Genomic DNA, 11,169 nt, shown 5'->3' on the forward strand with positions numbered 1-11,169 from the left:
AACCCTCCCAGATAGCATCGAAGCGAAAGATGGCTGATCTAAAGCAATTTTCCTATGCTAAAAATGCTTACGGTTCAGCTGAGGAGAGTGCTGACCAGGCCACAATGGCGCATGCTGAGCCAGCATCAGAAACCGAATGTCTAACAGGCCTCTTGGAGATTCCAACCCGAGACGAACTTAGAGAATGGTTTATGGACATTAGATTACATATGAAACAACACAAGGCCGACCTGTTAGCATCAATCTCAGCGGTTCGGGAGGAGGTAGCAGCTCTGGGAGTCCGAGTGGATGAAATAGATGTCCGGATGGAAGGCCAGGAAGACTCACTACAAAAGCTTGCCTCTCAACATAAAACACTACAAGAGGAACATACTTCACTGATAGAAAAAGTTGAGGACTTGAAAAATTGTTCTTATCGCTGCAATGTGTGCATACGAGAAGTCCCGGAGATACAGGAATATGTTGATTGTATGAACGTTGTAACAGCTATAATGCATTCGTTACTCCAAGCTAATATTGGTGACTCGACTGGAGAGACGCATGATGCCAAGGTCAAGATTGAATGGGCGCACAGATCCTTAGGACCTAAGATGCCTAACAAAGCTCAAGACATAGTTGTGTGCCTTCACAACTACACAGTAAAGGAGCAAGTTATCATGGCAGCGAGAAAGTCTCCAGATTGGACATGGGAAAGACATAAAATCTCCATATACAGCAATTTGGCACCACGTACGCTTCGAAAGTGATATGAGCTGAAGGTGGTCACTGCAGCACTACGTTCGGAAAATATAAAATATAAATGGTCATTTCCATTCGGACTTTTATTCACTGTTCAAGGTGTCACTTACAAGATAAAGTCAGTGCCGGAAGCGGAGAAAGCATTCAAACAAACTAACCTGCCAGTTACTTTTCAAGCACAACATACTGAGGAGGAATCAGTAAAAATTGCTGCAACACCACAATGGCAGCATGCAGGTAATCATAGAAGGCTGGCGCATCAATCTGCCTCCAGTCGCCCAATTACAACTGGTGACGGCTGAATTGTGACATTATGCCTGAATTGACTTTCATCCCTGAACTTATACCCAATGAAAGAGGGAAGCTGGTGACTTTCTAAATTAACACTGACTTAACAATCATAGCCTGAGTTGACTTTTAAAGATGATATGATTATCACGAATATAGTGTGTGTTTTTTGTTGCAAGTTTGGGATTTTTATGTTAATGCTTATCTAATCTCGAGGTTGGGGGGTGACAGGCTTCTCGTACAAGTGACTGACCCCCAGTGCTGATAGTAGCCCACAAGATGGAAGAGGTGGACAGATTATTATGGGGGATTAGGGAGGGTAGTTCGGGTAAATGTACCTCATGGCTCTTAGATGCTGTTGATAAAGGGGGACCCCATAACCCTTCCGGAGCAATCTATTTGGATTTAAATAATTTTTCCACATTAAAATCTCTTATCTATACGGGTATGGTCCCTAAATGTCAAGGGGCTGAATACTTATAAAAAAACGTAATCTCTGCATCACAAAAAAAAGTCACCATAGCACTAATACAGGAGACTCATGTGAAATGTAGACATGAGCATTTTCTTTCCTCAGCGCAATATCCACACCAGTATCTAGCTGCTAGTACAAGGAGGGCGAAATATCGCAGGTGTAGGAATTTTATTTCTCGTAACCTCACTTTTGATTATATCACACAAATAGTGGACATACAAGGCTGCTTATGTGGTTTTGAAATTAAGAATTGGTAAGGAAGTGTTTACCATCTTGACTATATATGCTTCTAATTGTCACAATATATATGTTTGCATGAGATCAATAAGCTATTGAAGCAATATTCTAAAGGCATGGTGATAATAGGCGGAGACTTTAACTTTGTTCACAACCCTAAAATGGATGCCTCCGGGGCATTACTTACTGCAATCCAAAGGCACAGAAGGAATTATCTTTCCAAATGCATAAATGGGGACTTGTGGATATATGGCGACAGCACAACCCCTCTAGATCCTACACTTTTTACTCAAATCTGCATAATTCATATACATGTTTGGATTAGTTTTTAATAGACAAATTATTGCAAAATAGAGTACTGGAGGCTGAGATGCATGATATTACATGGTCTGAGCATGCCCCTATATCATTATCTTTGAGACTTACAGATGAGGAAGTAGGGCAAAGAACATGGCGTTTAAATGATAGCTTATTACAAGATGAAAAACTATGTCTAGCCCTTAAGGACTCAATGAGAGAGTATTTCCAACTCAATGCCTTGCCTACTATTATTGCGGGGCACCCTCTGGGAATGCTCAAAAGTGGTTATGAGGGGAATTTTTATAGCTCACATCTCATACCGCAAGAGACAGACCGAGGAAAATAGGCTTCGGTTGTTAGCGAAACTCTCCGAATTGTTGCAAAAGCACATAAATACCCCTCGCCACGTCTCTTTAAGAAAGTACAGAATGTTCGCCAGGAGTTTGCCCTTTTAGACTCAGCTTGTGTGGCTCACAAACTTGAAATAGCCAAACACTCATTTTGAAGGAGACAATAGGGCCAGGGAAGTTTTTGGCATAAAAATTAAAAGCATCCATTACACAGAACACAATCACAAAGATTAAAAAAGATAATGGTGAAATTGTCACAGCATCGGAAGCCATACAGGAACATTTCACTGCTTTTTATGCATCCTTATACTCTTAAGGATTCCTATATTACACTAGCAGATGTTAATACCTACTTAGCCTCAGTGTCCCTCCCTGTACTAACAGGATCAACAAAAATATCTAGATGCTCTGATTAGCCCACTAGAAGAAATGCAAGTTATTAAATCCCTAAAGGGAAAAGCACCGGGGTTGGATGGGTTCACCAGTAACTATTATAAGAACTTTGCCCACGAAATAGTAAATCCACTGACAGATTACTTTAATAGTATTAAAAATGGTAAAAGCCTCCCGCTCTACACCAATATAGCTGGTATCTCCATCATTGCAAAACCCAGTCGTAATCCCACAGTTTGTGGATCTTATCAAGCAATCTCGCTTATAAATGTGGATTTAAAAATATTAGCTGGAGAATTAGCTAGACGTTTAAATGGGATTTTGCCTGGACTGGTGAATAATGATCAAGTAGGATTTATCCCACCATGCTTGGCAGCAGGCAATGTTAGGAAGGTTGTTGACATACTCTGGTGGGCCAACAAAGAAAAAACTCCTTTTATATTATTTTCTTTAGACGCCGAAAAGGCGTTTGATATGGTCCACTGGAAAAGATGCGATTTGGCCCTATTTTTCTGACTTGGATACAATCTTTATATCATCAACCTAAGGCTCAGGTTAAGGTAAATGGGGGATATGGCAAACGTTTTTCTGTAGAGAAGGGCACCAGACAGGGATGCCCTCTCTCCCCATTGTTATTTGCCCTATTTTTGGAACCCTTTGAAGCTCATATATGTGCTTCCCCTGGGATTTCAGGTATACAAAATGAGAGATTTGCATTTCAAACTATCACTATTTGTCGATGATGTTTTATTTACGCTTACCAATCCTGCGCTGTCTTTGTCAGCTGTTATGGCTGAGTTGCAGACATTTGGGAAATCTTATGGCTTCCGGGTAAATTTTGACAAATCTGAGATACTAGATGTGACATTAGCCAATAATGAGGTTAGTCCATTTAAGTGGGTAAAGAAATCAATAAAATATGTAGGAATACAGATTGGACCTGGTGTTCATGATCTGTTTGCATTAAATTACTATCCATTAATAAAAAAAAGTTAGATGAGGATATTCATAAATGGGGCAGAGAATATTTTTCATGGCTGGGATGAGTGGCAATTATCAAGATGAACATCCTACCTAGGTTTCTTTATTTGTTTACCACTCTCCCAGTCTTTATACCATCCGCTAACCTGTGATCATGGCAGAGAAAAATGTTTTGTCTTATATGGAAAAAACAACCCCCACGGGTCTCACATGCGTTAATGTATCAACCTAGGTCCAGAGGAGGTCTAGGCATCCCCAATCTCACCTGGTATTATGCAGCTGTCCAACTTAGACCGATTCCAGACATGCATAGACAATGGGTATGTCAAACAATGGGTTCTTCTGGAGCAACACCTAGTAGGTAATATGCCGTTGGAGGCGATGCCATGGCAGCCGAGGAATACCTGGTACAGAAGTGAACTTACTCCGTTTGCACTCCAGACCCTTCTTAAAGTATGGAATAAATGGCAGAAACGACTAGTGGGGGATCGAGATTATTTTTTCCTCTCTCATCCTTATTGCAATAATTCTTTTCCAGCTAGATCCCAGAATAAAACCTTTTTGTTATGGAGAAAACAGGGCATACAACATATTGAACATATAATGGAGGGAGGAACATTAATGCGTGCAGATACTTTACGGATCTGCTATAATTTGGAAGGGATAGACTTTTTAACGTATGCACAGTTATGACACGTCTTATCGACAAAACAGATACGCACCTCTTTAGAGCTGAGGAAGACCCTCTTCGAACATTTAAGTGTGGCTGTATAAAAGAAGAAGGGACTGGTTTCCAAGATTTATAAAATACTTTTAGGTTCGGGAAGGGATCTTTTCCCACATAATAGGGCATGGGAATCAGACTTGGAAGTCACCTTAGAACCATAAGTGTGGGACCAAGTTTACTTGTCAGCCTACAAATGTTCTATATCTGCTAATCTGCAAGAAAATTGTTACAAATTATTGTTGCACTGGTACCTTACCCCAATCTAAGCTACATCGCATTTACCCAGCAATAGATCCATGTGCTGGAGAGAAACTGTGGTGAGTTGGGCAACCTTCTTTCATATTTGGTGGAAATGCCAAAAGCTATCTGGCTTTTTGGACCAGATCTTGCAGTGGTTAGAATTGGTTCTAGGAGTCCAAGGTCTGAAAGATGCCGGCTTGGTGTTATTGAATATCCCTCACCCCAACTTAGATAAATTTCAACAGCGTTTTAATCATCGGGTCTCTATTGTAGCTAGATTTGAATTGGCACTATTCTGGAAGTGCCCAGAGGTCCCTTCACTACAAACTGGTGCTCAAAGGATTACACTTCTATTATAGAATGGCTTCTATTGAGCATACAAGCGCCACAGAGTATCGGCCTTCCAGAAAACATGGAGTATGTTTAGAAAGTGGGAACAACAGAATTTGGGGTCATAGGGCAATACCTGGATAGAAGTCTTAAGTACAAAAAAGCAAAATTAAACATTTTATCGCTTCTCGCAGTTCTGTGTACTCTACGGTAATAGAACATGCTCATAGTATGATGGTAAATGTTGTATAAGGCCTAAAATGATCTCTTGTATTAGTACGGAGATTAAGCATATGTATAAAAATTTATGCAGAATTATTAAAAAAAAATGATGTATGAAGGACGGTTGTTCTATGGGGGGGGGCCTAATAATTTTGTCATGGTTTCAGCACAGAATTACTTCTTATCTCACTTGTTGACTCTCTTAAAAGGAATCTTGATAGAGGCGATCAGTTCTTGTTAGTGTCTCTCGATATTACTTCTGCATTTGACTCTATTGACCATCAGATTTTGTTGTCTCGTTTGCAGGAATGCGGTATTTCTGGGACAGTACTTGGTTTAAAAGTTATCTTTCAGATCGGTCTCAAACGGTTAGATTTAATTTTCAATCGTCATCCCCTCAATTGTTAAAGGCCGGGGTCCCACAAGGCTCTGCCTTGTCGGCTATGTTGTTTAATATCTATTTGGCCCCTATTGCAAAATTGTTGACCATTATTACTGATGGATTTAAAATTTATGCGGACGATATTTAGTTTTATATTAAGGTACAACAGTCATGGCAGGATACTTCTGATACATTGCATTTGTGTATAGACTCCATTAAGCGTTGGTTAAAAATAGAATAAACTTATGCTGAATACCAACAAGACTAATATCTTACTGATTCACCGTCCTCATTGTACACCCTCTTATGATTCAATTTGTATTGATGACATCTCATTTCCTATAGATAAACCCATCAGGAGTTTAGGAGTCTTACTTGATTCTACTCTGTCTTTTCATCCTCATATCAGATCTCTCATTAAAAGTGGATTTTTTCAAGCTCCGTCTTATTGCAGGTTAAGGCAATTACCGTATGATCGAGATTTCTTGTTTGTAACTTGTGCTATCATTTTTCCACACATAGACTATTGTAATAGTCTGTTTATTGGTCTTCTTAAAGTCACATTACAGTTGATACAATTATTACTCAATTCGGCTGCGCGTCTTGTATCCCATTCTAAATGTCGTGATCATATCTCTCCAGTCCTGTGCAGTCTTAATTGGTAACCAGTAACTGAACGTATTATATATAAAATAGTCATGGTTGTCTTTTTAAGCTTTTAGCTTCAGATTCCTCTTACTGGTTAAATGCCCTTTTACGCATTTACAAACCTGTAAGATGCTTAAGATCATTTATTTATTTAACATTTTTATATACCGCAGTTCATGTAGCAGAGTTACATATCACTTCGGTTTACATTAAAACATTAAACAAGCATGTAAGAATGCGATTACATTGAACAAGGGAGATAAACTAGGATCAAAGTGACTGGGGAATAACGTAATGAATAAATAGAAAAGTAATAAGAGTCTGTTGTAGAGCTGAAGTTAATCTGGTTAATGATCTAGGTGCATATTGGAATGAATTAAAGTCTTGGTACATGGAGTACATGTTTGGGTTGGTTGATTGCGGAGTTGGAACGCTGAACGGAAACTAAAATCTGATGGAATCTGATGGAATTGCTTGTAGGAAAGTGAAGTGAGGTAAGAGGGAATTATTGGCATAAGTTAAAAGCTTGTTCGAATAGCCACGTTTTGAGTCTCTTTTTAAAGGTGATTGGGCATAGTTCCCTGCCGGAGTTCTGGAGGTAGAGAATTCCATTGCGCGGGACCTGCTGTAGATAGAGATCGTTTATTTAGAGAGGTTTTGATGGGTGGGGGGAGGAGAGTATCTCTATAAGCAGCTCTCACCAGTCTGGATGGTATTTGTGGTCGAAAAGGGATATTGAGTTCCAGTGTAATGAGCTTGTGAATGGATTTGTGCATGATTGTTAGTACTTTGTTAATTGATTCTAAACTGATTGGGAGCCAGTATAGGTTTCTCAAGATGGGGGTAATATGATTTCTTTTGTTGGTCTTAGTCAGAATCCTGGCTGAGGCATTTTGAAGCATTTGTAAGGGTTTTATGGTGTTAGCTGGGAGGCCAAGTAGAAGAGAATTACAATAGTCAATTTTTGAGAAAATGATTGCTTGGAGGACTGAACGGTAGTCTCGGAAGTGGAGGAGTGGTCTGAGCCGTTTTAGGACTTGCAATTTATAGAAGCCATCCTTAGTGGTGTTATTAATAAATCTCTTTAGGTTAAGTTGTCCATGATGACTCCGAGGTTTCTAACTTGAGAAGAAAAGGATAGTTGACTAGTAGGGAGTCTGTTAGACATTGCTTAGCTGTCGTCCTGTGAGATGAGTAGTATTTCGGTTTTATTGGAATTAAGGATTAAGTTAAGGCTCAAGAGTAGGTTGTTGATGGCTTGGAGGCAGTTGTTCCAGAATTCTATAGTTTTTTGTAGAGATTCGGTGACCGGGATGAATATTTGCACATCGTCTGCGTAGATGTAGTGAGTTAATTTTAGTTTGGTGAGGAGCTGGCAGAGTGGTAAAAGATAAATGTTGAAATGGTGGGGGATAAGGACGAGCCTTGAGGAACTCCCAGAGTGGAGCAGACGGGGTGTGAATCGTTATTGTTGATTCTGACCTTGTAAAATCTGTTATGTAGAAAGGACTTGAACCAGCTGAAAGTAGTGCCTTTGATGCAATGTCAGATAGCCGATTTAGGAGTGTTGAGTGGTTCACCTGTCAAATGCGGCTGATAGGTCGAGGAGAATGAGTAGGCCAGGTTGTTTTTTATCAAGATTCATAAGTATAGTGTCTGTTAGAGAGATTAAGAGAGCTTCTGTATTTCGGGCTTTTCGGAAGCCGAACCGAGAGGGGGCTAATATTTTGTTTTCGTCCAGATACTCCTAAAGATGTTTATAACTATTTTTTCTAGATTTTGGAAATGAAGGGGAGTTTAGAAATCGGGCGATAGTTGGCGGGGTCTTCTGGAGAAGGTTGGGTTTTTTCAAAAGTGGGTTTTAGAATTGCGAGTTTCAAAGGGTCCCGGAACTATGCCTTGCATTAGTGAGGCAATTGATGATGTTGGCAATTGGTTTGGCCGACGGTTTTTGAGATGGCAATGAGTAGGTTGGAGGGATCGCATCTGTGGAGTGTGCGGCAGGTTTGAGTTTCTTTAGGACTGTTTCAATCTCTAAGGAGGAGGTCGGTTCGAAGGTTTCCAGACTTGTGTTCTGTTGAATATGTGAAGAGTAGGCTGGAGGAGGAGGAGGAACGTTATTGGTATTTAAAGGTCTGATCAGGTCGGTAATTTTTTTCTTGAAGTATGTGGCTAATTCTGAGGCTTTGCTGGCCGCTTGATCGTCCGGGATGGTCATGGGGGATGATTTGGTGAGAGATGAGACGAGAGAGAATAAAGCTTTAGGATCGAAGATGAAGTGGTGGATTTTCTGTGAGAAGAAATCCTTTTTGTTTGGAGGATGGCTATCCGGTAGCGGTGCATGATAGATTTGTAAACTCCCATGTTTGATGGGGAAGAGTTTTTTCGCCATGCATGTTCGAGTCTTCTAAGCACTTGTTTCATGGTTTTAAGTTGGGGGGTGTACCAGGGTTTCCTGTTTTTCGAATTGGAGTGGAGGGCTTTAGTAGTTAAAGGGCACGTAAGGTCTGCTACGTTCTTAGTTATTTTGATCCAGGAGGATGTGGCTGAATTAGCATCCGTGAGGTCGTTTGTCTAATGCCGTGGATAGATGCGGGCTAAGGATTTCTGGGTTGCATAACTTCCTGAATTGGAGTGTGGTTTTTTTTGTAATGGTAGGCGAATGGGTTGGATGTGCTTCAGAGTTGTCGAGATCAACCTGTGATCCGACCTGGGGACCGGGGAGCAAGTCATAGATGAGGCCGGGGTAAGGCTTTCATTTATGAAAATTAAATCCAGTGTGTGTCCCGATTTGTGTGTCGGACCTTTAATGATTTGTTTGAAGCCCATATACTTAAGCGTGGTGAGAAAGGTTTCACAGCTGGAGGACTGAGGGGTTTTATCCACGTGGAGGTTGAAATCTCCCATTATAATAGCAGGGGTATCTGTGTTGATGTGTTTGGCTAAGAGCTCATCTCAATTGAATCTTTTAGAAATTCCATCTGTTCAACAAGCACACTTATATAGTACTCGGGAGACCTCCTTTTCCATTCGCGCCTGCACAATGGAATCTCATTCCATTTGAACTTAGATCTTTGGATGATGTGAAAAAATTTAGACAGTTATTGAAAGAGTATTTACTCCGACATGCATACAATATATTTTAGAGTGGTGTTAGCAGAATAAATCCTCTCAAAGATGTGAGGATAATGATATATATGTTGAGTGACTGATTAATCATTCCATTTATATAATATTGAGCTTTATTGTTTCTGTGAAACATATGAAAATTGTGTGTTATTGTACATGTCAATGTTATGTTTTTATTATGTATGTTGATAATGTAAATCGCCTAGGCCTCCTTGTGGTAGGTGATTAATAAATTTTAATAAATGAAAATGAAATGAATAATGTGAGGTAAGGGGGGAGGGTAGGAAAGGGGAGTCCTATAAGTTGTAGAACATAATAATGAAAAGTTGGGTAGTATGGAAGGTTTGCATTTAATGCTTCATGTTATTACTTCGCTGCCAATAAAATATAATAAATAATAATTAAAAAAAAGTCAAACCCAAGTAAAAAAAAATTTTTGGCAAAGTTCAGATGTGAAAATATGTTTTCAGCAAGTGATAACTCTGACGAACTGATGAACACTATTATCGCTGTTCTGAGTTAATAAAATGGTATAGGAATGGAGTTAACCATTCCAAGAAGTGATACACACTACCACAGGTCTTCCGAAACCTGTCCTGGGGACCCCACAGCCAGTTAAATTTTCAGGAACTCCACAATGAATATATATGAGAGAAATTTGCATATCATGGAGATTCAGTATATGCAAATTTATCTCACATATTTTTGTGGATATCCTGAAAAACCGACAGGCTTTGGGATCCTCAGGACCAGTTTAGAAAATTCTGCACTATAATTAACACAACATGATCAATATCCATGTCACACTTCCTGCACAACATACACAGATGCAATCTTCCACACTGATCCAGCAGAACTATGTCTCAAGGATCATCATCACACATACTTATACAAAGTTCTCAATCTTAATATATGAGCATAAGGACAGGACACAGAAAACTTGCCCACGTTAACCATCACATGGTGGTCTGAGTGTGGTATAATGTAAAGGAGGGATTTGAGTTATATATGTAGCTTATGTGTAGAGACCTTAGCTTTTCAGCCATTTTAATTTTCTCACACATTTCTTAATATTTATTAAGAACAAATATTATATTTTTTAATTATTTTAACAAGCAGGGCTGAATTAGCCGTGACATAGATGTCGTCATCCAGCAGCACCGAAGAAACTCCTCTCTCTTAGCTAAGAGAGATTTGCTCTGCTGAGCATGTATAGGAGTTCCCATGTGGACGTTGCCTCATGAGCCCCTTCAGTCTTTTTTTTTTTTTTTTTTGTCATCCAAGCACCAGAACCAATGTGTACCTCTATCTTTCTTTTTCTGTGACAATCTTAACTTTTTTCGTAAAAGTTGCCTTGCTGCCTCAGCATCCTCCAGACACCACTTTTCAGTGCTGCCCTTTAAAAAAAAAAAAAAAAATTCCTCATGATTGCTGGTAAGAAGAAAGCCATGGTGAGTGGTTTCAAGGACTGCATTTGTGGTAGAAGAATGTATTACCAATAGACATGACTTGTGCTACGTATGCCTAAGATCAGACCACAACCAAACCAACTGTCCCCATGTATCTAGAGATCAAGGGCCTAGAAAATGGAAGAAATATATAAGTCTCAGGAACCAGTCTGTCCTCTTCCCTAAGCACAGACTCATCTGCCTCCCAGGAATGGAGTTGAGCAGGAGCTTCTCAAATGTATCTTCCCCATTAGCGGAACAGGCTGAATCCTTGGGATTGA

The sequence above is a fragment of the Rhinatrema bivittatum genome, chromosome 4, assembly GCF_901001135.1.
Source record: "Rhinatrema bivittatum chromosome 4, aRhiBiv1.1, whole genome shotgun sequence".
Classification (NCBI taxonomy): domain Eukaryota; kingdom Metazoa; phylum Chordata; class Amphibia; order Gymnophiona; family Rhinatrematidae; genus Rhinatrema; species Rhinatrema bivittatum.